The 26,747-nt window shown below is 45.6% G+C and overlaps 2 protein-coding genes across 5 annotated transcripts in view; one reads left to right on the top strand and one right to left on the bottom strand.

The window, feature by feature from the left end:
* Positions 1–22,979, bottom strand: part of LOC137423390 (uncharacterized) — a 66,209-nt gene extending 43,230 nt beyond the window's left edge. For all 3 annotated transcript variants that reach the window (XR_010983691.2, XM_078774272.1, XM_078774273.1), the window contains exons 1-2: positions 22,773–22,979; positions 4,718–4,840 (exon numbers count right to left, since the gene is read on the bottom strand). The gene's annotated coding sequence lies outside the window, so the exon portion shown is untranslated. The remainder of the gene's footprint in view (positions 1–4,717; positions 4,841–22,772) is intronic.
* The window catches only part of AATK (apoptosis associated tyrosine kinase), a 293,143-nt gene that overhangs the window by 92,173 nt on the left and 174,223 nt on the right, over positions 1–26,747 (top strand). The gene's annotated exons all lie outside the window — the stretch shown is intronic.

Below are 26,747 nucleotides of genomic sequence, written 5' to 3' on the forward strand. Positions count from 1 at the left end.
CGGACATCCGGCACGTCGCCGGCAAAGACAACGCCGTGGCCGACTGTCTTTCTCGGGCCAGCGCGAACGCGGTCCACCTCGGCGTGGACTTCGCGCTCATGGCGGCCGACCAGACCACCGACGCCTCGGTGCAGGCACTCCGTGCGGCGGACACGGGCCTCCGCCTGGCCGACATTCCCTTCGCGGGCACCGTCCTGCTCTGCGACGTCTCCCAGGGCCAGCCTCGCCCCATCGTGCCCGTTTCCTGGCAGCACCGCATCTTCGCCTCCATCCACGGCCTTTCTCACCCGGGCCGGAAAGCTTCTCAGAAGCTGGTGTCGGCGCGTTTCGTCTGGCACGGCCTTCGACGAAACATCCGCGACTGGGCCAACGCCTGCACGGCCTGCCAGCGGGTCAAGGTCCACCGCCACACCCAGGCCCCGCTGGCACCTTTCGCCGTGCCTGAACAGCGTTTCGACCACGTCCACGTGGACCTGGTGGGTCCCCTGCCCCCCCCCCCCGCGGGGGTTCACCCACCTGCTCACCATGGTGGACAGGACCACCAGGTGGCCGGACGCTGTGTCCCTCGCCTCCACCACCACCGCCGACGTGGCGCAGGCGTTCATCGCCACCTGGGTCGCGCGCTTCGGCGCACCAGCGGACATCTCGTCCGACCGCGGCCCACAGTTCACGTCTGAGCTTTGGGGCGCGGTCGCCCGTTCGTTGGGGGTCACGCTGCACCGCACCACGGCCTACCACCCCCAAGCCAACGGGTTGTGCGAGCGGTTTCACCGCTCCATGAAGGCCGCACTCATGGCCGGCCTTCAGGACGACGGTTGGGCCGACCGGCTGCCGTGGGTCCTTTTGGGCCTTCGCACGGCCCCCAAGGAAGACCTCCAGGCGTCCGCCGCCGAGCTCGTCTACGGCCAGCCGCTCCGCGTCCCGGGCGAATTCGTGCCCGACGCTACCAGTCCCTGGTCCGCCGCTCGCCAGCGCTTGGACCTCCAGGAGGCCGCCCGACGATTTGCCCCCGTGCCGACGTCCCGCCACGGTGGCCCCCAGTCCTACGTCCCCCCGGCGCTTCGCACAGCGGAGTACGTCTTTGTGCGTCATGACGCGCACCGGGGGCCACTCCGGCCGCCGTACGACGGGCCCTTCCGGGTCCTGCGACGGGGCGACAAGTCTTTCATCGTCGACTTCGGCGGCCGGCCGGACCGGATTTCTGTGGACCGCCTCAAACCGGCGCACATGGACGTCGACCGACCACCACGGTTGGCCCTTCCTCCGCGGCGAGGCCGCCCCCCGTCCACAGTTCCCCCCGCTCGACCACCCACCACCACGTCAGACCCCTCCCCACGACCCTCCAGGGGTCGCTTCGGCCGGGTCATCCGGACCCCCCTTAAATTGACCCTGCCGGTGCAGGTCGATTCTGGAGGGGCGTGTGTAGCGGTTACCGCTGGATGCACACAATCGCCTTGCACCGGCCAGAACACGGCCAGACGCGCCTCTCCCGGGCATGCCCGGACTCACTGTTCCCGGGCATGCCCGAACCTCCCGGGCACGCCCGGTCTCGTCTTTCCCGGGCATGCCTGCTCTCGCCTTTCCAGGGCTCGCCCAGAGCGTCCGGGCATGCCCGCTATTGCCTTTTCAGGGCTCGCCCAGAGCGTCCGGGCATGCCCGCTATCGCCTTTCCAGGGCTCGCCCAGAGTGTCCGGGCATGCCCGCTATCGCCTTCCCAGGGCTCGCCCAGAGCGCCCGGGCACGCCCAGCCTCGACTTGCCAGGCCGCAGCCAAACACGCCCGGGCAGGTCCAGACTCGCCTTTCCAAGGCTCGCCCTTGACACCCGGGCATGCCCGGTATAGCTTTTGCCGGGCAAACTTCCCGACATAAATGTGTATATATATTGCTGCCCGATAAACGGGCTTGTGAGAATACCTGAGCTGTTTTGTTTCAATAAAGCAACTCGGACGAATTCCGTCTTTGGTCGCGTCAATTCTTTCGACTCGCGTTGGAGCGCAGTTCGTTCATGCTTCATATTATCGAATCAATTGAAGTCCAAACCCCAACCCTTGTGCATAGCTGGAATAAAAAAGAAAATCTTGAATCCAACTTGCTTGCCTAGCTTTCTATCATAGTAGAACAAAAGTTAAGTCGGCCGAACGTTTTAAAAAGTTTACGTATTGCAGGCTCAACCACACCATTGACCCTTGACACCACGAAACGCTTCATAGTGCTGCTCAAACCTCCTGCATGGACTGTCTTTAACTGTTCTGATGTTTACAAATCATGTACTTAATATTTAATCGACCCAGTGTTGAAATAGGATGCAGGTCTGCACTAAATGTCACCTAATCAGGAAGTATTGTATTCTCAATTAATCATGTTTTTATTACTTTATTACTGACGAAGCCACCGGAGGCGTTATGGTTTTGGTTGTCCGTGTGGCTGTCCATCCGTCCGTGCTAGGTTTTCGTTTCGTTTTGAACTTATTAGATTTTGACATCGAGAGGTCAAAGTTTAGAGGTCATGACAGGTAAAAATGTGATAATTGAGAACAGCTGAAGGGATTTAAATCAAACTTGGTGCAAGTATGTTTAATGATGTAACAAGCATTCTGAGTATTGCGCTGCAATACATGTCCCCTACCGGCAGTCTGTCGTCCAGAAAACTGTTGGGGAAATTACCGAAGTTCAAAGTGCCATAACTTTGTCAAAAATGATCGAAACGTCGTGAAGTTCGAACTTGATCTGTAACTTATCATGAGTAAACCATGTACCAAGTTTGAAATCATTAGCGTTACGAGTTTAGAAAAAAAAGTCCTGAAAACTGTTCTTTGCGTGACGGACTGACAGACTGACAGACTGACAGACTGAGGGACGGAGTGCAAACCTAGAGTCCCCGGTAGGGGACTAATAATGTGGGTGGAGGCATATCAGTCGACGTCGTCGTGATGTTGAGGAGTGCCTCTCTAGTTTCCGCTACATTGACATAAGGCTCATAGTAAAGGTTGTATGAAAATCATCTTTAAGGACAACGACATTAATGGGCAGTGTGTTTTTGAGTTACACGAATTACAAGTGTATTAGTAGACATAATGGACAAGCACCTTTGGTACGTGGGAAATTGAACTGTAGTCCTCTGCCATATGAGGCAGGTGTTCAGATGGCAACACTAACAGGCATTCCATATTGATAGGAAAGCAAGTAGACTAGTAACGAACTAGTCTACCTTTAGTTCGTTACTACGTTACGTTACTAGTTACTAGTTACATGCTTACCAAAGTAAAAATACCAAAGCTACATTCATGATTCTAAAACATATCAGTAGTAACACAAAACAAAGTAAGAATACCCCACTGTTTTCGTTTTATCTACTCTATTCATATTCACTTTTCCAGTTTACCTGTATTCCTGTTTTTAACTGGGACACTTTGAAACGGAGCAGCACGAGGGTCCATGAACCTTGTTTTTATTTCTGGGCCCGGAATGGCGTTTAACAAGACATGTGTTTAGGATCATCAACTTAATAACCCAGAAACCTTGAAATAGTTGCAATTTCATGATATACATTTCCATGTAATGACATCTGCACTAAGATTAGGGGCTAAATTCAACTGGAATGGGGAAATGTACAAACACAAAGCCATCAATTAGCTTGCCTTTGGTTGTCGCATTGTTTCCTGTTTCTTCAAAGGACAGAACAGACATGGAGTTAACTTTGATGGTTTGTCATGTCACCTGCTGCAGGAATGTTTTTGGAATCACACAGCAGATATAACCTCTGTTATCAACTAGGGGCCTAGCAGGATAGCACAGATTCATGTGTAATCATCTTTGAGCTGTCGAGCCTGGGCACCCTGAACAAATCACAAATTCCCGATTGACCTGCAAAGCCAATGGCAAACCATCCAGCGTAACCTTTGTCCAATAACTGCTTCGGTCGACGTTATGGTGCGTCCGATTGATCGTTTGTTATTAGTTGTGGTTTTCTATCAGTGTTGATGAAGCAACGAATAGAAGTCATCACTTGTCCTTATTGGAAATCCTTTAGCAAAAATTCTGCAAGACAGATGTGCGCCAAGAATCCAATTTCCATGCTTCGAATGAGTTGTCTCATTTCTCTCATTCGACTTGCTTTGCAATGCTCCTTAATTAGCTGAGCTGCCTGACATCAGCCGGTTCATCGTACATCAGATGCTTCCACGCAACAAAACTCCATTTTGATGATTTCATCTTCCCATAAACTTGAATTCATCACCGGCATTCCTTAATTCCTTCAACGAGACTATTGCAATCGGACTGCAAGAGCTTGTGTTCTCAGGGCATCACAATGCAATTTTGAATCTCAGGATTTACATGGTAAAGTTCAAGTGTGACACCAGAATTGCAATCACTGCCTTTCAATGTTTGACATATTCCCTGTGCCCCACAATTGTGAAATTTTGAGTTTTATTACGAAGTTAACAATGCATGAGAATGCTACCGACAAAGGCTGATGTTCTGTCCCAACATTAATTCTGTATCCAAGCTTTACGGATTCCAACAAGGGGAATTTAACATATTCATCCACAATAAATTTTTCATTCTTCTGCTTTTTCACACCTTCTCTATCCCTCTTTCTACCTGAGATTGCTCTTCGCACCACTTTCCTGCAGAGAATAATGAACACATCTTGGTGTTGCAGTTGATTCACTTTTATTGCGAAGCAATTACTGCTTGTCTCATTAACAAATCTCACTTTGTGAAGTAAAGGTTCTCATGGCTAGCAGTGGATGTGGTTGTCCTCAACACCTCCCGTCGTCTTGGCAACACATGATCTCAGTGGTGACTCTGGAAGCCACAGCAAGGGATGGAATGACATCTGCACAACACATTACACCAGTGAGAATGCATTGTAGTTTATAAGGGGCTTTCATCAAAGCATCTTATTTGCTTGTGTCCTGTTGCAGACATTAATAGTCAACTGATAATATTCACAAACGATGCATATTCTAGTGCACTAGAAAACCCCAATTGTCCTATTTCAGTGAGAAGTAAACCTAATCAATTGCATTATTGAAAGTTGTATGCTGCATTCATTTATTTGCAACTAAGATAACTACAATAAGGTGATGTCTGTGGATATGTATGCCCCTCTTCCTTATGGAATCCAAAATGGCTTGGCCAAAATCCACCAAATTTTGCATTAGTACTTGGGGTACCTACTGACCATATGACATGCGATTTTTGCCTGTGCACGTGGAATAGTGCAAGTGCTTGAACCACTGGCTCCTGCTGGAGGAAGCAGGTATTGCAATGGAGGGGGTGAGGGGGGGGAGGGAACTACAAATTCTGAATACATATCCACAAATCCTCTCACCCCCTTAGTGTATAACTCGTGTGTATAAATGCCTGATGGTGGCTCAATGGTTAAGGCGATTGGCTTTTAGGATCCTGAGTTCAAACCCCAGCTGTGCCAAATCAACAGCAGATGGGTTGACTCTGCCTGTCCTCCTTTTGGATGTCATCCTCAGGGAGTTTGGCAAAATGAGTGAGTACCAGCTTGCTCGGGGTAAGATGTCATCAACACTTGATCTGACGATAGAAGTGTTGTGTGCCCCCTATCTAAGTGGGTGAATGCAGTGAAAGAGGATCCTTTGGGTTTTTCCTGACTTCAGTCAACATCTTATCTTAATATATCTACACCATCATGCTCCTTCTTGAATCTGAACTGTTGACACGTGGTAACATTTTGTAGTTGTTTTGTTTCTTCTTCTTTATTGTAGAGACGTACAGTATGATTAATACTACTTCTTTAATGGCCCCAGTAATTCCAAAGTTAATGTTGGGTTAGCCAGGAAAGCTTCTTTTTTTTTTTGCCCAAATCTTTCTTGATCCAGCTGCCCAGATCTAATATTGGATTGAAGAACTACCTTTAGAGGCCATTTTTCCCCGCAGAGCAGTGGTTGGCCTTTTTCGGGCACCGTGGTCCCCTTTTTGAAGCAATGTTTTATGACCGGATGTCCTTCCTGACGCCAACCCTGTTGGTCGCCTCTTGCGACACGCAGGGAATTACCAGTGAGCTGGTACTCAATTTGCCGACCTCAGGATGACAGGCTGAGTCAACGCCCCTGGCGTTAATTCAGCGATCAACCGGGCATCGAATCCGGGATCCCAAGCTGGCACCCTAACCGCTAAGCCAACACCAGGCTCAATATTGGAGTGAAGGTTGCAGTAATTTATAATTTGTTTCACGGTGCCAGTGATAACACCCATACTTGTCACAAAATAAACCATGGGGTTTGAACACTGTAGAACACAAATCACCTCATTATCACTTCCAAGAACCTCCAGTTTTGCAGTACTTGGACATTTAAAATATGGTGGGGTATACGACTGCTTCAATAGTGCTGAACTTCTGGAATTTTTAAATAATGATTCTTTAAAATCATTATTTAATATTTAATGAACTATAAACTTCAACACTGCGTGGGATATCCTGTTCCATGAATTCTCTAGTTTGACTATTTTTGGGAGATGGTAATTCTCCCGAGACTTGTTCAGTTTCCAGAAGGTTAGATTCCAAACACTTAAGGGAGCACTACACTGAACACAGTAAAAACAACATTGAATCACAGTAATGCACTTTTTGATAAAATGTCTTGATTGAAAATATGCAAAACTATATATGTACATGTTGCTTGATATATGAACATTACATTGGTATACATTACATAGCATTATATTATGCATGGTTACCATGGTAACCAGATGCATACAAATGATGAATTACCACTTTTCAGCTTATATCTTCTCTATGACAAGTCCATTTACGTTCAAACTTGGTACATATATACAATACTAGGAAACAAACATTTTAATTGATGCATTTGTATAATTGGCATTTCGTGTTGCCATGGCAACCATTAATCGTCCAATGAGAATTGACATCCTTTAAATTAAAAACCCAAGGTCATAATACAATAAAACTCTATTAATATCTTTGTTGGGTCATTATCAATATCTGTGCCAAATTTGAAGTGAAAAGAATTAAGAATTCCAAAGTTATAGGGGAAAATGTAAACTAATATTATGTAAACACACATTTGCTGTAAGTGGCCATTGACATCAGGATTCCGTTTCCTATACATTGAAATTACAATTGCGTACAATGTTTTTCCATTATTTCATGAATCTGGAGTTCACTTTGCAAGTTTTTTCATTCTTTTCACCCTTGTACTTGTATGTTGATGGACAAACGCCTCTCCAAACTCCCCACTACCATATGTTTGGCCTTCTTCTTCAATAAAGCTTTCCTCCTTTTTTCTTTTTGCCTTTGAAATATTTTCCCGTATCTTTGTTTCCTGAACGGAAGCTTTCCTAGCAGCATCGTACAAACTTTTTTTGTCTTTTTTTTCTGCTGCTGCCTGTGTGTATAATGCCCCCTTAATTTAAGAAGTCTTAAGAATACTCTTCTTGACTCGGATTGTCTATTGTACTGCTTTATTCATATCTGCAGCCTGGTGTTGGATTAATGGTTAAGTTGGCTAGCTTGAGATCTCGGGGTCCTGAGTTAATGCCCCTGTCATGACGTTGAATTAACACCAGGAAAGTTGACTCAGCCTGTCATTGTTCCGAGGTTGGAAAAATGAGTACCAGCTTCCTGGGATGAATGAGCCACTCGAGATTCCTGCATCGGAGTGGTGACCCGACCAGGAATATTCCCATTATCCTAAAAACTACTTCGGCAGCTCCATGCATCATCACGATGCAAAAAGGAGTGATTATCATCATCTTTCATGTCTGCGTCCATGGAGTTGCATTTAGTCAGGTTCACTATGTCAATAAATTATATTTCGTTCAAAATCATGGTACATTAGCAAACCTATACATTTTTGGAAAGGTAATAGCATAAGGAAACTAAAAATCAATGTTTACATTTGGAGAGATACCTGTATGGCGGCCATTTTGGATTTTCAAAATGGCCACTGTAAAATACATATTTTGTTCTATTTCTGCCTCTAATTACCCTAAAAACTTTTAAAAATATACTAAACCTATATTTTCAGGGACAAGGAATCCAATGAAAGTATCAAATTAGTGCTATGGGGAATGGTAAGACACGAATCAAAGGTTTTGAATTGCAAAATACTGTCTTTATATTCGCGATAAGTTGCATAATCAAATACATGTTATCATTTTGTACAGGCAGTTAATAACATCAAAATGTGTCACAATAATTCATATCACCAAACATACACAGGCAGTCAGCAAAATCATACATACACATGCAGTCAGTATAACTTCACATCTACACAGGCAGTCAATGACAAGATATACACAGGCAGTCAATGGCATCAAACATACACGATTACAGAATATGCCATTTAGAGTTCGTCATCACTGTCCTGTGTGTCGTATCCGACAATATAGTCCGCATCGTTTTCACAGTCCGTTCCACACAAGCAAAGGTCGGTCAAATTGATTGGCAAATCGAATTGGTCGAATGGTCGATCGAATCGAATTCGATGAATCGAATCGAATCGATCAAATCGATCGAATTGGTCGAATGGTCGATCGAATCGAATTCGATGAATCGAATCGAATCGATCGAATGGTCGAATGGTCGATCAAAACGATTGGTCGAATGGTCGAATTGGTCGAATGGAATTGGTCGAATTGGTCGAATCGAATTGGTCGGAATTGGCAAATGTAAACATTGATTTTCAGATTTTCCACGTAATAACGTTTCCAAAAATGTATAGGTTTGCTAATCTACCATGATTTTGAACAAAAAAAACATAGTGAACCTGACTAACTGTTCAATGTCCTTCACGACTTTACCACTCGGCTGCGAGCAGATACGTGAAAGCCACCATTAACACAAATAGTATTAGTCCGTCCCCTGCACAGCAAGAGATGGGGTTTGGCAATCCCTTCTGTGTGTCTGTCTGTCTGTGTGTGTCTGTCCGGGCCATAACCTTTTTCAATTTGAGCTATTGTCATCAAATTTTCACCAAAGCTTTATTATGATAATGCGAAGGCGGCAGATTAATAATTTTGTCAAAAGGTCAAAAGGTCAAAGGTCAGCGTCACCAAAAATCTTCAATTTTCATCCAATTTACCTGAAATTTCAATTTACCATTTGAGTTCTGTCATCAAATTTTCAACAACGCTTTATTATGAGAATATGGAGAAGACAAAATTAGAATTTGGTCAAAAGGTCAAAGGTCAGCATCACAGAAAATCGTCAATTCTCATCTAATTGATCTGAAATTTGAATAATTTGCATATTGGGTCACTAAATTGTTCACCAATCAAAAGCTTCAAGCCGATTGTTTTTTTTAGATCAAAAGTTCAAAGGTCAATTGGTGCGTAAAATCACCAATTTTCACCCAATCGACCTGAAATTTAAAGAATTTGCATATTGGATCACTGAATTGGTTCACTAATCACAAGATGGGAGTTGATTATTTTTTTTAATCAAAAGGTTAAAGGTCAAGGTTGCATAAAATCGTCAATTTTCATCCAATTGACCTGAAATTTTAAGAATTTGTATATTGGGTCACAGAATTGGTTCACCAATCAAAAGCTACAAGCCGATTTTTTTTTTAGATCAAAAGTTCAAAGGTCATGGTTGCGTAAAATCACCAATTTTCACCCGATCGACCTTAAATTTAAAGAATTTGCATATTGGATCACTCAATTGGTTCACTAATCACAAGGTGGGAGTTGATTATTTTTTTATCAAAAGGTTAACGGTCAAGGTTGCATAAAATCATCAATTTTCATTTCGTTTTTTAAAAACTGTTTTCGTTATTTTGAGCAGAAGAAGAAGAAGATGACATCTTTAAAAAACGGACGAGGCGGGCTTTTCATTTTCAGATGCTTTCTAGTTTTTATTCTGATAGAATAAAAGAGCTGCAATTGTTTACTAGTTTAGTTTAAATATACAAACACAAACTATTGTTTGAAAGCAAGGAAACTAGAGCATTTGCTTTCCACTGCCGTAAACCCTTTAACATTGCTTTTGCTTGACAACATCTCTGCTGGTAGTAAATGGAATGATTTGTTTTATGCTGTCACCGCCACTGATAAATGTATTCCAGCAAACATCAGCTGTCGCAGCCTTTTTGTGTAATTCACTCTGATATATTTTACTGTAACTTGGGGTGAAGGGAAAAGAGAATTATGACAGTTATTTTATGGAATCCTTCCACTTCTTCCAGATAGCAAATGTACTTTCAACCAAATGTCTCCTTGTGAAACTCGCATAATCCAGGCTCACTGTTCACCTCCACTCTCTCTTATGCTTCTTGTGGAATCCCCTTCTTCAGATGGCTCAATCCAAACCTTCCCTCAAGGGCTGTGAGTGAGGCAGTACACTACCATCTCCTGTCACCCTCCATCCTTACCTGTGGTCATTTATATCCTCATGCCTCCTTTACCTCTCCCCAACTATTTGCACATTGCAATGTTTCTTTCCCTATTCTCTCTATTTTTCTTGTTTGTTCGTCCCCTTGTTGGATCTAACTGTTGTCGCACTATCAGTGTATTGCCCTCTTACCCTCTTTCACCTTGATCTTCCATAAGGCTAAACTTTGTAAACAAGAAAATATATAACTAAAAGGACATCATGCCTCACCTTACTCTAGAAGTGAACAATGAAAGGGATGTGGATGTTCATTTGCTACAATTTAATGATAAAATAAGTTCAATACATATGATACGGTATATGTAAATTGATATATCGGGTTAATGTGGTGTGGATGTTACATGATGGGCTGAATGGCATCCTCTTGTCGAAGTTTCCTCTTATGATTTAAATCAGGAATTAGGTGACAGGTGCATGTGCAGTTGTGACATGCTAATTTTGGTGGTGCACAATGTTTACTCTGAGTTAGCCATTCGAACAATGTCAAATGTGTAATAATATCCACATTTATAGTGAAACGTCTCATAACTGCAATAATGTAATTGGATGTTTACATGCTCGGGAACTACAGGTCACCTTGGAGCGTATCAATGCAGTTTCTGCTTAACTGAGTTCTCCATAAACACAGACAGAGATGATTTATTTGCCCAATATTTTTACAGGCAACCTATGTATTCCAGAACATTCATATTATGGGAAACTTTACTGTAGAATAATATAATTTTAAAAATTAATTGTCCCTTTGCTTCGAGAGCAGTATCAGTTTTTTAATGAGATATAATGCTGCTTGTTATTAAGCTTTTTTCATTCTGTGGCATAATAATCCAAGTTGTGGTGAGGGACACCTGGAACGAGACTATGATTACCAATATTATTGCGACAACACATCCAAGCAAGAGATAAACCCTCCCAACTCATATTTGCATATTTTTCCCGAAACTGCAAAGCAACATGTGCTCTATGAAGATGTCTTAAAGTGAAATTTTAGAAAATACTGCACTACCATCTTGGATGCAGTACTGCAATTGTTTACACTTAGTGTAACAGTGTGTAACAGTGCACCTTCCTGTACTGATGTTTTTCTTTGGCATTGGTTTGAGGACTGCAATATTAACTAGAACAGCATTCGGTAGAGAGCATACCTCGCCCGGCTGAACAGTTGACGTTTTGGTATCCCAATGATAGGCCGGATTTGCTGAACGAAGCTGAACCAAAATCTAATCAGCTTGTTCAGCTTGTTCTTCGCTATAAAAACTGAACCAACCCAACTCATCCACCAAGTTTTGTCTGACTCTGTCCACAGCTTTTTGAAATATCATACTAAATATCGTGTATGGCCCTATTTCTCAATGGTGAAAAATCTCTTTTAAAAAATTAAATCTCGTATCGGGATCCGAATCTTCACAAAAATCGAAACAATTTGTCCTTGTCACACACCAAACCTATCCGCCAAGTTTAGTCTGAATCTGTCCATATCTTTTTGAGATATCATTCCATATATCGTTTCTGGCCCTATTTCTCAATGGTGAAGAATCATTTACAAAATTGGAATATCCGGACCCGGATCAAGGATCTTCATCAAAAATTTAATCACTTTGTCCTTGCCACATGCCCAACCTGTCCACTAAGTTTTGCCTCAATCTGTCCATATCTTTTTAAGATCTCGTGTTATATATATATATACACTTCTGCTAGTATATATTGTTATGTCGGTGGGGTAGCAATATGTAGAGCCAGATAGATCTGTGTAGGTTGGTATTCGTCTGTCGCGGTAAGGAATGTGACCTGTAATTTTCATGTGTAGGTGTTTTGTCGGGTAAGAGTATACCTGTGAACATACCAGGATGTTCGAGTGATAAGTAGTTAGGGATTAAAAGATAACGCCCCTGTGTGTCCACACCTGGTAGCCAAACCTTTGTCCCTTTGGCAATGCACAACTGTAGACACGTAGTTAGATCCCTAGCGCAACATTAAATAAATCCCTTCCCTGACATGACTTTGGAAGACGGACAGGCAAGGGGGGGCCGGCTCGGGGTGCCACCGCATGGACCGCGGCCAGCTGCACCTACGAGCTATGATCATGCTACACGCTACGTGCTATACCACACCCAGGAGGGCTGTGATCGGTGTTGGCGCGAATCGACGCGGAAGGCGCGAAGCGTGTCGACAAAGGGCAGGAAGTTACGAGGCTCTGGTTGGGTGCCACGCCAAGGCTGACGTCACCGCCAGGTTATAAAAAGAGCGCGCGGAACTCTGCGCGCAGATTCCAGACCTGAGTTGAAAGATTCCTGGCCATGTGTTTTGTTGAAAGATTCCTGATTGGTGATTCAGTGTCCCCAACCCTCCTTTTTCCCTTATATAAGGGAGGGTATAGAGTTGTTTTGCTTTGCTCTTGAGAAAGGTCAGTGGATGCACGGTTGTCCATGTTGCTGATCGAAACGTCGAGCAGTTATTTGTTTGCTCATTAAAGGTTGGAGATCTAAAAATGGATTCATTTGATATCGAATTAAGGTAAGCACCCCCTAATATATATTCTTTGTGTATATGTATACATTGGCATATATTCTAAGGTATGTGAGATCAAATAATGATTGGTATGACATTAGCAATTATCCATTGATGAAATTGAGTGATCAAAGTGAAAAAAAGTGATTGGTTGAGTCAGTGATCCGATCACGTGGGTCCTACACACGTTATTGACGCAAAGATCGCTAGAGGTCTTCTCAGAACAATGACTGTACGTTAGAAAACATAAACGTCATCCACACTGTCCGTGATGGACCTATAGCTCCATACTTAAATTGAGGTGAAAATATGCCTAAAATTCCCAAAAAATTTCACCTTAAATTATTCAGAATAAAATATTGAAAACGGCATGATTGTTATGTTTTTATGTGACCATAATATCACTTCTCCAGAAAATATAGCAATATCATGGGTATATTACACTGTTTTGACGACAACAAACTTGTAATGTGCGAGGTTGTAAAAAAACGGGGGGGGTGCTTAACTTAATTCTTTGTGTATATATATGTTTTTTTGTTTTTTTTTTTGTTCTGGCCCTCTTTTTCTATGTTGAAGAATCACTTTAAAATTGCAGTATCCTGATATCTATCAAAATGCAATGTGGACATGTTGGTGACAGCCACACCATATTTGGTGGTGTTAATATTTGGAGTGTCCGCTCTTAGTATGGCTGGTCAGTAGTTTGAAACCAACCCGGACTGAGTAATACCAAAGTCTTTTTAAAATGCCACGTGCTGCTTCCTTGCTTGATGCTCAGCATTTATAAAGGATAGAGTCCAGACAAACAGCCATCGGGTGGCATTCATTCTGCAGGCCTGATGACCTAATGGTCTCCGCCTGTGCTGGTTCCTTGTAATGGAACCCATCATTATTTTTACCCTCGCAGGAGGGTATTGCATTTGAGTCTGTTTGTCTGTCTCTCTGTTTGTCCGCACAGAATAAATATGATTTTCTCTGCAACCGTTGGTCCAATTGACAGGAAATTTTTACCATAGGTGTACCTCCACCTGTAGAAATTTTATTGATAATTATGACGTCATAGGTCACGTGGTACGGCCGCCATCTTGGAAAAACCGAAAAATTCTGCACCTCTATATCTCCAAAAGCGCTGCAGAGAAAAAATTGAGACATGGCTCATTGTACAGAACTCTCCATGGGGAATAAAATATGTTAATGAGGATGTCATAGGTGCCTCCATTATGACGTCATAATTCAACAAGTACAAAACTTCATCCGATCAAGATGAAATTGGTTGAGCGTCATCTAGTGATAAATTGGTGGAGACAAAAGATAATGATGACGTCATTGGTCACGTGGTTCTGTCGCCATATTTGCTTTTTTACAAACACAAAAGCCTTAACCACTAAAAACACGTCCTAGCGAGGGTCTGCAATCTCTGATTGTTCTTTCTTGTTTTAATTAATGTTATTATTATGATGTTGAAATTTAATAAATGTAAATTAATTACCCTGCACATTTCCTTATTTATCCCAATAATTTTGGTGATATTGTTTGTGTGTGGTGCAGCGCTCTTTGCCAGGTGTGTTGCCATCCAGATATCCGATTTAAAAAAAAAAATCGTATTTCCTCTCCCATGGGATTTTGCAAATCTTGGAGGAATCTTCCCTTAGTACAGTCATTCTCACGTTTCTTCAAGCCATCCCCAACTCACATTTTAAGTGAAATGTTGTGCAGCGAAAAGGTCGACGAACAGCTTGAAGTTTCGATCAAATGTAGTGATTAACCTTTTTCTGAACTCCTTTTAAGAATCATCAAGCCCTTCCCCAAATGTCTTATTTTAATTAGGTCATTGTGGCATCCAAATGTCAAAGAAACAGCATTTGTGGTCATGGCTTGAATACCAAGTATGCGATTCATATCGAATTCAATGATTCAATGATCATCTGGTCGAGGTGGACTTGAGTCCAGGTCCAGGTTGGGCCTTTTTGTGATTTCCAGTTGTGATGAAGTTATTTCCTTTTAGACATTTTACATCTTTGCCCAATAAGCTTGAATTGTGCAATTTCAGAGACAATAACGTTTTCATTGCTAATCCACAATCCACAATGAGACTCATTGGGATTACATGCCAGGAAAGATTACACAGGATAACATATGCCAGCTCTGAATACAGGTAGGTTAGTGAAGTGTTGAAAAAATCCTGACACAGCAATTACAAAAGAAAGATGCTACCTACCCTCCAGTGCTACAAAGTCAATCAAAATCGTGATCTCTTTTGAACATAGTAAGCTTTTGGGCTCGTATTGTAGTTAATTTCTAGGAAAGAGTGGAGCTGTGGTTGGCAACATTAATCATTAGAACATTTCATGGTGTGATCCACCTTGGCTGCTCAACGAGGATCTTAGTGATGAACTTATAGCAGCAGAGGAAGTTATATCAGATGAAATACAGACTTGGCATTTAATATGGAATATTTTTTTTGTGGGGGTGAACTTACTTTTGAAGATGTCTTAGAACAAAAAGTTAATTGGAATTATGTTGAAATTATTCTAGATTTTGTTAATGTGACCTTTAAAAGAAACAAAAACCACATTTGACATTTCAAAACAAATAAATTGATCCTTGAAAGTGATATAAACTGATATCGAACTCAATTCATGGACAGTACTGTGTTAAACTTCTGTACGTTTTCCAGAAGTATCTCTTTATTTTGCACATTAGCCAAAATTTTTTTTAACAAAAACAAAAGTTAAATTACGACTGGGATTACGGACAGTAAAATTACAGTTCAGTACTTCATGTAACCCCCACGAGCATTCAGGAGAGCACGTACACGTTGAGGCATGCTGTTCACGAGATTTGCCAAGGTTTGGACAGGAATCGCTTGGCATGCAGTGACAATAGCCTGCTGCAATTCACGCACAGAGGTCGGCTGCTGGCCCAAGTGGTCGATTTGACGCGTTAATTCTGCCCAAAGGTTCTTTATCGGAATCATATCCGGGGACATGGCAGGCCACTCCATATGCTCGACACCACGGTCAGCAAGAAAGTGTTGGATCATGCGAGCACGATGAGGCCGTGCATTGTCATCTTGGAAGACAAAGTTTCCTCGAAAGCCTGCACGAGCAAATGGAAGCAATGTTTCTTCCAGAATGGCCCTGCACTTGAACTGGTTCAGGTTTCCATTCAGAACAACCAGGTCAGTTTTGCCCCCTGCATCAAAAGCAGCCCAAACGGTCACCCCACCACCTCCAGCTTGGACTCTTGGCACTATACAATCTTCGTTGTAGGCTTCATGCACTTGTCTGCACACTCGGATGCGGCAATCTTGACGATAGACCAGAAATCTAGACTCGTCACTGAAGATCACGTGATTCCAGTGTCCTGGCTGCCATTGACGGTGCTCTCTGGCCAACTGCCATCGGCGCTGGCGCTGTTGTCTGGTCAGGCGTGGCTTTCTCAGGGGATGCCTGGCACGATAGCCTGCTTGAACCAGTCGTTGGTTGACTAGCCTTCTGGATACAGGCACATTTGTCAGTTGCTGCCACTCAGCCCTAAGCCGATTAGCTGACTTGGTACGGCCATTGCGGACTAACCGGTGCAACTGGCGATCATCCCTCCTTGTGGTTCTGTGGGACGTCCTGGCCTCGGTATTGGAGTAGGGACACCCCACTGAGCATTTCGTTTCAGGATCTTTGACACCTGACCTTGAGTGATGCCATACTGCCGAGCAATAGCACGCTGTTTCATGCCGTAATTTTGTAAAGCCACCACTCCATGACAAACAGCATTGTCGAGTTGACGGACCATCCCCAGAGGAAGCAGCAATAACTTTTGGAGACGTGCAGCAGTTGTTTTCCACTAATACAGAACGCAACAACCCTTGTATACCCGACTGTGAAGCCAATCATCAAATGCACCTGTCCGTACATTTTGCCACGCCACCTGTGATATAATCCTGTTGTTGACTTCTTGCTGCGACAGACAATCGGTGACATGGTTCTTTTCGCAAATAAATCACCAAAGTGTAAAAGAAACTCACCAGATTGATATACTGGGTTAAGAAAGTAAATCCAAGTCAAGAAAAAAATATTCCATATTAAATGCCAAGTCTGTAGAATAAATTATATATCAATTGTCTCCACGCTAAGTCCTCCTGATGCACTGGAATAGCCCTGATCTGCAAATCTCTCCACAACCACATAATGTTTGTGTTGTTGCCAATCCACTGAATGATGATGACTCTATTACGTATATACCCCTATTTCCGCTATCATTGATCAAGTATTAAACATCCATCATAGGTCACTGTTCCTCATCTTGGGGACTTCACCTGCCACTTCCTCATCTTCCTCATCTTGGGCAAAAAATGGGTGCCAGTTCCACAACAACCAGGCTTGGGATTACAGCAATGGCATTTTGTAACATTTTGGGTCTGACATAATGGGTAAACTTTCCAAGCTGGATTTCTGCAATTTGGTATGTTCTCCCACCTGAGACCTGGATATGACTAACTTGGCATCCAGCCATTCCTGTTCCTCCTCTATTGCTTTTGATTCCTTTTGACTTTTGTTAAAGCTCGTATCTGTGGGGCTATTGTTGGAGAGTAACCTCAACACTGCCGAATCTGGTTGTTTGCAAAGGCCAACAGGAAGGAACTGCAAACTGCAATCTCAAAAAAGATTTGGACTACCATCTCCATTGCATCTGTTATTGCTTCCACTTGAAAATACTTTCACCAAGTCTGCTCTCTCTCAGGCATTAGTGTATCCCATCTTGTCTGCGGCTATCCTGTCCATCCTCTCAGCCCTGGCACACAGCATTGTATGGTGAGACAGTTGAGGTCAAGCAGATGTCTATTCCAGTATGGATGCCACTCTGTGAGGCTCGCAACAAGTGTGTGTGCCCATCCTTAAGTAAGCCAGAGAACTCAATTTTGCAAATCTCAAGGCTGAACTCTCCAAAATGTCTCCTTCTACAAAGTTATGATGGTGCCTTATCTCTCTCTGTTATGTGCTCTTCCTTCACCCCATGCTCATCTCAAACAGCCTCACCTCAGACTCTGTTCGACACAAGGCAGAATGTCTAAAGACTCAACTTGCCTTGTGTCCTCTGCGTCTTTTGGGTCTCCGTGGTCATTAAGGGTCTTTGGGGTCTTCATGGGTCTTTGGATTCTAAAGGGTCTAATGTAGTTAATACACATACTCACATTCTGTGCGGACAAACAAACAGCCAAACAGACCCAAATGTAATACCCTCTCCTCTGGTGAGGGTAAGTAGAGAGATCATTTAAAAACACATTACCCCACGCTAACTTGAGAAACAAGAAAATGGGTGAGGTCTACGAGCAGCAAATCTAATTGGTCGTGATAACCAAAAAGGCCATAACATTTTGTCCAAGTACTGCTAGACAAAACGTTTTTGAAAATGCCAAAAAGGGCAGTTAGTGTTCTACAGTGTTCAAGTATATAATTCAGTTGAAATAAATTAAAGATTTTAAAGCTAGTAGAAAAACAATCTGGAAGTTTACCACCGTTATTGCAGCATCTTATACACCAACTTATCGAACACGTTAAATTACACTGGTCAACAGCCAAATTGGTTCTGACTTATTTTCAACTGTTTCTAACTAAGTTGGTGCCCTCGAATCCGAATCTGACCTTAAAATTTCGCTATCACGTAACCTTGACGTAGTACATCATAAGTGTGGAAAAAAAATCTTTAGAGCATGCGAATTTCTTGATTAAGTCTCAATAAGTCTATTTATTGTCACAAAAAATAATATGAACTTAAAGTTTTTATTTACATCACATAAAAAAATGTAAATCTCCAAAAATAATATGAACTTTATACAATATCACAAAAAATAATATGAACTTTAAGTTTATATTTCCATCACATTAAAAGTGCTTCTGAATTTTACTTTTGCGTTTGTAGGAGCAATCACTTTCACGCTGTAAAGTCCAACAGTAGTCGCCCATCATGTTTGGATTAAATCGGCCTTGATATCGAGGCTTCATGATGGCAATTTCCTGGTGAAACCTTTCTCCATGTTCATCACTGACATCGCCAAGATTTTGTGGAAAGAAGTCCAGATGAGAATGGAAGAAATGTATCTTGAGTGACATTCAAGCACCGAGCGCCTGGTAACTCTTCAACATCTTGTCCACAAGCTCTTCATAATTTGGTGCTCGAAAATTTCCACGGTAATTGTTAGCAAGAGCCACAAAGCTATCCCAAGCAACGCTTTCCAGCTCAGATAGTCTCGTTACAAAGTCCTGATTAGTGAGTGCAAGACGAATTTGAGGACCATTGAAAACACCCGTCTTTACTTTAGCCTCGGATACAATGCCTTGGAACTTCATTAGCAAGTGGTGGAAGCCAGCACCATCTTGATCCATGGCCTTCACAAAGTTCTTCATCAAACCTTCTCAGGGTCAACCTCAGGGAAGGTAAGAATACCTTCTCAGGGTCAACAAGAGGTTTGTGAATTTCAAATGAAGTGGTATTCCTATGGTATACAGGTTCTTAAAAACTGGATGTGGTAGTGAAAATTGGATATCATAATCGAAATATACAGGTTCATGTTGGTTAGAATCACCTCAAAATATACTAGAACCATAAAACTTTTCAAATTTGGTTGACCAGTGTTAGTTATTCGTGCCTGTTGTTTGTGTCCTTTATGACGTCCTTAAAAATAGTAAGTTTCCTGTTTGGAATGATTTTCAATTTTGTTTAACCGCCAGCCAGGCAGACAGAGTGAAAAAAAAAAAAATCTTACTCTTCTCTGCGCATGTGTGATCAGGACAAATTCAGAGCCAAAGTACTGCTGCTGAACTAGAGGTTTGTTTTCCGATTCATGATCCGATCCATGTTCAAAATGTAACGTTCAATTGATATTAAGTTGTTCCTCGATCATAAGCTGACGTTTGTACACAGACAGAAATTAACCAATTGCTTAACCACACTTTTCACCTCGCGTGCGCGTTAATTATGCAGGCATCTAATGTCAACAAATTACCTATTTGATTTGTCGAAAATTAAATATTTGAGGCATTTTTCCCCATTAATTTATGGAATATTTTTTGTAATTGCTTAATTTGTCCACAATTTTCTGTGTGATATGTTTTGCATGTCAGACTTAGCCTATCAGACATTTCAAGTACACATGTTCACTTTGAATGCTGAGCATCCATGTACAGCAGTTAGAATTTGAATTCCACAAATGTCTCACAAACCCAACATGCATAACTCGTGAGGAACACGAAAAATGTACTTGAGCAAGAAGGCCATTACAGAACCTTATAAAACAGGCTTTTCAGCCCGTAATGTATGTTTTCAAACAATTTGCACACTCAAATCGTGCATATATAGTATGATGGAATCTTTCAGCAATTTCATTCTGGATTTACTGTAAAATTGCCTCCCCTATTCTGTCCAATCATGTCCCTCACTCCACTTCGCTAAAGTGCCGAGCTAACTCATCTCATGTAGTCCCCTATTACTTCTCCTGATGGTTTTTGTTCTCCATGATTATTCTCTCCTGTCCACCTACAGGATTATTCATTCTTCCAACGCAAAATTGAAAACATCTACAACAGCTTGACCACCGCCGCACCCGCTCCCCCTCAAACCACCTGCCCCCCCTTATCCTGCCATCCCCTGTCTCAATTCTCCCCAGTCTCCCCTACTGACCTCTCTGAACTCCTCATCGGAATGAAAACTGCCACCTGCACTCTTGACCCAATCCCCTCCAGCTTTGTCAAGGCCTCCCTTCCTGCTCTCTCTCCACTTATCATTGCTACAATAAACTCCTCCCTGTCTACAGGCATCGTCCCACCATCCCTCAAAATTGCTGCTGTTACCCCCATTCTGAAAAAACCTGGACTAAACCCTGACACCCTAAATAACTTCAGACCCATCTCCAACCTACCCTTTCTGTCAAAGGTTTTGGAACGCGCTGTAGCCACTCAACTCAAACATCACCTCTCTGCCAATAACCTGTATGAAACATTCCAATCCGGATTCCGCTCCAACCACAGTACTGAAACTGCTCTCCTCAAAATCACCAACGACCTTCTCCTCTCCTCTGACGCTGGCAACCTCAACATTCTCATCCTCCTCGACCTCAGCGCCGCCTTTGACACCATCGATCACACCATCCTCCTCACCCGACTTGAAACCACCTTTAACATTACCGGCACTGCCCTCTCTTGGATTAAATCATACCTCTCTGACAGACGTCAGTTCATCTCCATCAATAACTGCAAATCCCCCACTGCTCCCCTCCCCCAAGGTGTCCCCCAAGGTTCAGTTCTTGGCCCCCTCCTCTTCATCCTTTACCTGTCCCCCCTCGGTCACTTAATCCACCGTCATGGTCTCCAATTCCACTGCTTCGCCGATGACATCCAGCTTTTCATCTCCACCAAGTCCATCTCCACCGCCACCCACTCTATCCTGACAAACTGCATCACTGAAATAAAATCCTGGCTTCAAATCAACTTCCTCAAACTTAACTGTGATAAATCTGAAATAATCATCATTGGCCCAAAAACGCTCACCAAGTCCACCCATAACTTTGCCCTCAACATCGACGGTTTCCCAGTATCCACCTCCCCTCACATCCGGAATCTTGGCATCATCTTTGACCAAACCCTCTCCTTCGACAAATACACTAAACAGATCACAAAGACAGCCTTCTTTCACCTGAAAAACATCGCCCGTCTCCGTCCATCCCTCTCCTCCGTGGCTGCAGAAACCCTCATCCACGGCTTCATCACTTCCCGTCTGGACTACTGCAATAGCCTCCTTTATGGTTCACCCTCAACAATCACCAATAAACTCCAATACATTCAGAACTCCGCTGCCCGTCTACTCACCCATTCCCGGACCTGTGACCACATCACCCCCGTCCTTTACAAGCTTCACTGGCTCCCCATCTCCCAGAGAATCCAGTACAAAATCCTCCTCTTGACCTACAAAGCCCTCCATAACCTGGCCCCATCCTACCTGGCTGACCTCCTCTCCAGACACACTCCCACCCGCAACCTCCGCTCTGCTGTTACCAACCTCCTGACCCCCCCCCCCCCCCCCCATCCAGACCAAATTTAGATCCTGGGGGGACAGGGCCTTCTCCATCGCTGCTCCCACCCTCTGGAACTCGCTACCTCACACCATCAGAGACTCCTCCTCACTCACCACATTCAAAACATCACTCAAGACCCACCTGTTCAACACTGCATTCAACATTTAACCCACAGCATCTAACCCCTGACTATCTCCTCTCCTTCTCCCTCCTTTGTGCTTTGAATATTTCCCTATTGATTCTTCTTTTTTTGCAATTGTCTTTATGTTTTGCTATGCATTATGTTTTGCACTCTGTCAAAGCGTCTTTGGGCTTCCTGAAAAGCGCTATATAAAATAAATGCATTATTATTGTTATTACAGTTTTCCACATTTACACTGTTTGTCAGCTTTTCCTGTCTGTTTACATGTTCCTTGTCCCCACAGCCCACTTGTTTCCCTTCTCCTGGCGATATGTCCTCACTTAACCTGCCTTTGTTTAAGTTCAATCCCAATTTATTTGACCTCATGCCAACTCCCTCAACTTCATTTTTCACACTTTTAGACACCCCAACGATTTCCCTTGCAACACTTTTTAATGCTGTGACGTAAGACCTTAAGACCTCCATCATGCACTCCCTCACTTCCAATAATACGTGACTTTCAAAATTATGTAAACTGCCACAGAATGCTCAGTGCACATGCACAGAAACCACTAAAAACTGTGCTGTTTGGGGCACCATAAAATATATTGTATATGCAAGATAAGGATTGTTCCCCAAAATCTAACAAAGCTTCTAAAAGAAGCCTAAAATACTTGGAAAAGTACCTGAGAGAAAAGGCTGTGCTGCCGCACAATGTAAGGCTTGGAGAACTTGCTCAGCAAGCCGAATGGGCAGCTGCCTGTACTGCAAACTCCAGAGAATGGGGCCGGTGCAAGGCCCAAGTGGACGGATGTGTGCTACACAACCCCCCATCCACCCACACCTCCCCGACAGATCCCAACCAGTGAATGGACTTTGAACCTTGTGGGCGTACCTCGTGTGAACATGGTAGGCTTGGTAATTTATTTAATGGAAGTGTAAAATTGGAAAGTCGATCCTGTGCATCATTATCAAGTAAAGGTAATCAACTCTTCTGCAAAGGACATCTTCGTAACGTAAAAATACACAAAGCTTGTGTATCTGTACTGGGCGCTTCTGAACACTGATGGGAAGGACATAAGTGGGGCTTGTGAATGTACCGTGTAAGTTTAAAACGATGGTATTTACTATTACTCATGTTGGGAGGAGGTGGGTGGGCACAATGTCAGCTGTGAGGACTGTTGTAAACATATTGTTTGTTTGGTTCCGGGCCACAATAAATACTAGATTTTATGCATCTATTGTTAAAAGGACACGCGTATGTGTGTGTGTGTGTGTGTGTGTGTGTGTGTGTGTGTGTGTGTGTGTGTGTGTGTGTGTGTGTGTGTGAGTGTATGTTTTATATATCCCCTGTAGCTGGGTATATATGCATACAGTGCTGGTTATCTCGAAAAGGTGACTCAAGACTGCAGGAGCTACATTCCTAGGATGCCTGAGAAGAGATATTCTGTGCACATGCGGCAAGCCCGTGGTGCAATGAAGTTAATTAAACAATCTGGTCTGTACTTCATAGTTGGTACTCACTCAATTCAATAGTAATTTAATTAAGCCAAAAGGCAGATCTGCTGCTCAAACCATAGTGATAGTGATTTTAAAAAATTATGAGCTTAGGATGAGCAGAAGCAGAAGGGATGTGGACGCAGCAAGAATAATCAATACAAATTTAAATGAAAGAGGGGCAAAGATGGCATGCACCTCGGTCCCACTTAACCATAGACGGACAGTGCCTTCAGACAATATATATATATATATTGAAGGAGCTGCGCTCCAACGCGAGTCGAAAGAATTGACGCGACCAAAGACGGAATTCGTCCGAGTTGCTTTATTGAAACAAAACAGCTCAGGTATTCTGACAAGCCCGTTTATCGGGCAGCAATATATATACACATTTATGCCGGGGCGTTTTCCCGGGAAAACCGAGACCGGGCATGCCCGGGTGTCAAGGGCGAGTCCTGGAAAGGCGAGTCTGGACATGCCCGGGCGTCCGGGACGCGGCCTGGCAAGTCGAGGCTGGGCGTGCCCGAGCGCTCTGGGCGAGCCCTGGAAAGGCGAGAGCGGGCATGCCCAGGAGAGGCGCGTCTGGGCCCGTCCGGACGAGCCCGGCATGGCGATCGCGCCCTGGCCACGTCCTGGCAGGTGCAAGGCGTTTGTGTACATTCAGCGGGAACCGCTACACACGCCCCTCCAGAATCGACCTGCACCGGCAGGGTCAATTTAAGGGGGGGTCCGGTTGACCCGGCCGAAGCGACCCCTGGAGGGTCGTGGGGGGGGGGGGGGGTCCGATCCGGTGGTGGGTGGTCGAGCGGGGGGAACTGTAGACGGGGGGTGGCCTCGCCGTGGAGGAAGGGCCAACCGTGGTGGTCGGTCGACGTCCACGTGCGCCGGTTTGAGGCGGTCCACAGAGATCCGGTCCGACCGGCCGCCGATGTCGACGACGAAGGACTTGTCGTCCCGTCGCAGGACCCGGAAGGGCCCGTCGTACGGCGGCCGGAGTGGCCCCCGGTGCGCGTCATGACGCACAAAGACGTACTCCGCTGTGCGAAGCGCCGGGGGGACGTAGGACTGGGGGCCACCGTGGCGGGACGTTGGCACGGGGGCAAATCGTCGGGCGGCCTCCTGGAGGTCCGAGCACTGGTGTGCGGCGGACCAGGGACTGGTAGCGTCGGGCATGAACTCGCCCGGGACACGGAGCGGCTGGCCGTAGACGAGCTCGGCGGCGGATGCCCGGAGGTCCTCCTTGGGGGCCGTGCGGAGGCCCAAAAGGAACCACGGCAGCCGGTCGGTCCAACCGTCGTCCTGAAGGCCGGCCATGAGTGCGGCCTTCATGGAGCGGTGAAACCGCTCGCACAACCCGTTGGCTTGGGGGTGGTAGGCCGTGGTGCGGTGCAGCGTGACCCCCAACGAGCGGGCGACCACGCCCCAAAGTTCGGACGTGAACTGTGGGCCGCGGTCGGACGAGATGTCCGCCGGTGCGCTGAAGTGCGCGACCCAGGTGGCGATGAACGCCTGCGCCACGTCGGCGGTGGTGGTGGAGGTGAGGGGCACGGCCTCCGGCCACCTGGTGGTCCTGTCCACCATGGTGAGCAGGTGGGTGAACCCCTGCGATGGGGGCAGGGGACCTACCAGGTCCACGTGGATGTGGTCGAAACGCCGTGCAGGCACGGTGAAAGGTGCTAGCGGGGCCTGGGTGTGGCGGTGGACCTTGGCCCGCTGGCAGGCCGTGCAGGCGTTGGCCCAGTCGCGGACGTTCCGTCGAAGGCCGTGCCAGACGAAACGCGCCGACACCAGCTTCTGAGAAGTTTTCTGGCCCGGGTGAGAAAGGCCGTGGATGGAGGCGAAGATGCGGCGCTGCCAGGAAACGGGCATGATGGGGCGAGGCTGGCCCTGGGAGACGTCGCAGAGCAGGACGGTGCCCGCGAAGGGGATGTCGGCCAGGCGGAGGCCCGTGTCCGCCGCCCGGAGGGCCTGCACCGAGGTGTCGGTGGTCTGGTCGGCCGCCATGAGCGCGAAGTCCACGCCGAGGTGGACCACGTTCGCGCTGGCCCGAGAAAGACAGTCGGCCACGGCGTTGTCTTTGCCGGCGACGTGCCGGATGTCCGTGGTGAATTCTGACACGGCGGAGAGGGCGCTGCTGGCGGGCCGACCACGGCTCCGTGACTTTGGCCATTGCGTAGACCAACGGCTTGTGGTCGACGAAAGCCGTGAACGGGCGGCTCTCCAGGAGGTGTCGGAAATGGCGAACGGCCAGGAATAGACCGAGCAGCTCGCGGTCGAACGTGCTGTATTTTAACTCGTTCGGCTGGAGCTGCCGGCTGAAAAAAGCGAGTGGCTGCCAAACCCCATCCACCCATTGTTCATGGACGGCGCCCACCGCGTAGTTGAAGGCGTCCGTAGTGAGGGCGATGGGCACGTTGAGCACCGGGTGAGCCAGCAGCGTTGCGTCGGCGAGGGCCCGTTTTGCGCTCGCGAAGGCCGTGTCCATGGCCGCGGACCAAACGATGTCATGCTTGCCCGGCTTGCCCCGGAGGGCCTCGTAAAGGGGCCGCATGAGCTGAGCAGCGCGGGGCACGAATCGGTGATAAAAATTCACCATGCCGAGGAACTCTTGTAGGGCCTTGATGGAACGGGGACGCGGGAACGTGGTGATGGCCTCGACCTTGGTCGGCAGCGGCACGGCCCCGGTCTTGGTGATGCGGTGGCCCAGAAAGTCAACGGTCGTCGTGCCGAAGTGGCATTTGGCCGGGTTGACAATTAAGCCGTGCTCGCTGAGGCAACCGAACAGTGTTCGGAGGTGGAGGAGGTGCTCGGCGCGGGACGTGCTGGCGACGAGGATGTCGTCCAGATAGACGAAAAGAAATGGCAGGTCGCGCAGCACGCCGTCCATTAAGCGCTGGAACGCCTGGGCCGCGTTCTTGAGGCCAAACGGCATCCTCAAAAATTCGAACAGGCCGAACGGCGTGATGACGGCCGTCTTCGGGACGTCGGCCGCCCAGACAGGTACCTGGTGGTATCCCCGTATCAGGTCAATTTTGGAAAATATGACCCGTCCCACCAAACGGGCGGAAAAGTCCTGGATGTGTGGGATCGGGTACCTGTCGGGGGTGGTCGCGTCATTGAGGCGGCGGTAGTCACCACACAGGCGCCATCCGCCCCCCGGCTTT

The sequence above is a fragment of the Myxine glutinosa genome, chromosome 3 (assembly GCF_964187855.1).
Source record: "Myxine glutinosa chromosome 3, kmMyxGlut1.1, whole genome shotgun sequence".
NCBI classification, from domain to species: domain Eukaryota; kingdom Metazoa; phylum Chordata; class Myxini; order Myxiniformes; family Myxinidae; genus Myxine; species Myxine glutinosa.